The sequence below is a fragment of the Callospermophilus lateralis genome, chromosome 1, assembly GCF_048772815.1.
Source record: "Callospermophilus lateralis isolate mCalLat2 chromosome 1, mCalLat2.hap1, whole genome shotgun sequence".
NCBI classification, from domain to species: Eukaryota; Metazoa; Chordata; class Mammalia; order Rodentia; family Sciuridae; genus Callospermophilus; species Callospermophilus lateralis.
The window spans coordinates 212,853,482-212,855,830 of record NC_135305.1 but is presented as its reverse complement, the minus strand read 5'-3'; the positions used below and the strand labels follow the sequence as shown (position 1 = coordinate 212,855,830).

General features: G+C 43.7%; 1 pseudogene; it reads left to right on the top strand.

Moving 5' to 3' along the window:
• Window positions 1-772: 772 nt before the first annotated feature.
• Window positions 773-1,703, top strand: LOC143400151 (olfactory receptor 7A10-like; annotated as a pseudogene).
• Window positions 1,704-2,349: the final 646 nt, after the last annotated feature.

Here is a 2,349-nt window from a genome sequence, read left to right as displayed (position 1 = left end):
ATTTTCCACTGTGTATCTGTATGGCCAATAGCCTTAAGAAATATGCTCAAAATTGCTAACTATCTGGGAAATGCCAATCAGAGCCTAATTACAATTGGAAGGGCTATTATCAAAAAGACCAAAGATGTCAAGGGCCAGTGAGTATGTGGAGACAAAAAGGAATACTGACCTAGAGTTGGCAGGAATGCAGGTTATTGAAGCCATTATGGAAAACATTATGGAGAATCTAAAAAAATTGAAAATACAGTTATCACTTGATGCAGCAATCCTTTTACTGGGTATGTGGCTAAAGAAAATGAAATAGGTATTTTGTAGAGTTCTGCCCTTACACGTTGACTGATGCACAATTCACTGTAGCTAAGACACAGAAACAACCAAAGTGCTCATGAGGGGTGCTCAATTTATACTTCTCAAGGCCTGAATAACTTTCTCTTTAGAATCCTGAAATGCATGACTTCCTAGTGAAACCTTGAGAATGAAACAGAAATTCCTCATCAGAGGTGGCACAGGATCCCTTAGGGGACAAGAGCCACACATGTTCTATAGAAGTTATTTTCTTTCCTTTCCCTTGGCTTTTCTCCATCTTTTTTGAGGTATATGGATGGTAACCAGGGCCTTGCAATGTTAGACAACCACTCCAACATGAGCTACACACCCTTCACTAAAATTATTATTTACAGCAAAATATGTGGTGTTTCATTTCAATGTTGTATTACCTGTCAGTGGGAAAATTAGTTATGCTCTTTTTCTCATTTCTGGTAGTCACATGCACATGGAACGAGAGAATGATACTCAACGTTTAGAATTCCTTCTTCTGGGACTTGCAGAGAACCCAAAACTGCAGCCCCTCCTCTTTGGCCTTTTCCTGTCCATGTACCTGCTCACTGTGCTGGGGAACCAGCTCATCATCCTGGCCACCATCTCAGACTCTCACCTGCACACGCCCCTGTACTTCTTCCTCTCCAACCTGTCCTTTGTGGACATCTGCATGACCTCCACCACCATCCCCAAGATGCTGGTGAACATCCAGACACAGAGCAAGGCCATTCCCTACGCAGGCTGCATCACCCAGATTCACTTTTTTGTACTCTTTACTGGGTTGGATGACTTACTTTTGACTGTGATGGCCTACGACAGGTTTGTGGCCATCTGTCACCCCCTGCACTACATGGTCATCATGAACTACAGGTTCTGTGGATTGCTAGTTCTCATGTCCTGGTTTCTAAGTGTACTACATGCATTGTTACAAAGCTTAATGATATTGCGGCTGTCCTTCTGCACAAACTTGGAAATCCCACACTTTTTCTGTGAACTTAACCAGGTGGTTCACCGTGCCTGCTCTGACACCTTTCTTAATGACCTGGTGATATATATTACAGCTGTCTTCCTGGGAGGTGACCCCCTCACTGGCATCCTTTACTCTTACTGCAAGATTGTGTCCTCCATCCGTGCAATCTCATCAGCTCAGGGCAAGTACAAAGCCTTCTCCACCTGTGCGTCTCACCTCTCTGTGGTCTCCTTATTTTATGGCACTAGCCTAGGTGTGTACCTCAGTTCTGCTGTGACTCAGAACTCACGCTCTACTACAACAGCCTCAGTGATGTACAGTGTGGTCACCCCCCATGTTGAACCCCTTCATCTACAGTCTGAGGAACAAGGACATCAAGAGCGCTCTGAGAAGACTCTGTGACACAGGAAGATAAAAGAGTTAATTGTGCTGAGTCTGAATAAGTGCCCATGATTGCAGGGATCAGAACCTCAGAACCATAATCCAGGGTTCTTCATCAGAAGGTGGAAGCAGGACTTGGTCCTTGTACATTAATGCAGAGTTTCCATTTCTTTGATTTCAACTTTGACATACAATCCCACTACACCATTCACTGTATTGCACACTGTGATCACTATGAAATCCAATCCTTTCCCTTGTCATTTTCCAGCTATCCCCAAATTATTCCCACTTTGGATGAAATATACTTGAAAATTCTCATTTATCCCATAAGATATATTTTTATAGATAATCTCAAATGGCATATGTTATGCTAAGTAATTGTTCATTTTGCTTAAAATATGCATAACTACTATTCACATGTGAAAAACTGCATATAGCAACTAAGGCTAATTGTTGAAAGCCACAGCTGAAGGGGCCCCAGCAAACTTTCAGACTGCCATTGATGATTGGCTCACAGCGGCCCCAGCAACTTCTAGCTGATTGGCTCCTCTGCGGTGATGCTCATTGGGCTGTTTCCCCGCCCTTTCAGATTACAGAGCTGCTCATTGGGGGACTTTTTTGGCTCCACCCATGTGACCCAGCCAATGGGCCTCAAGAGCAGATGGAGTGGGGGAGGTGGA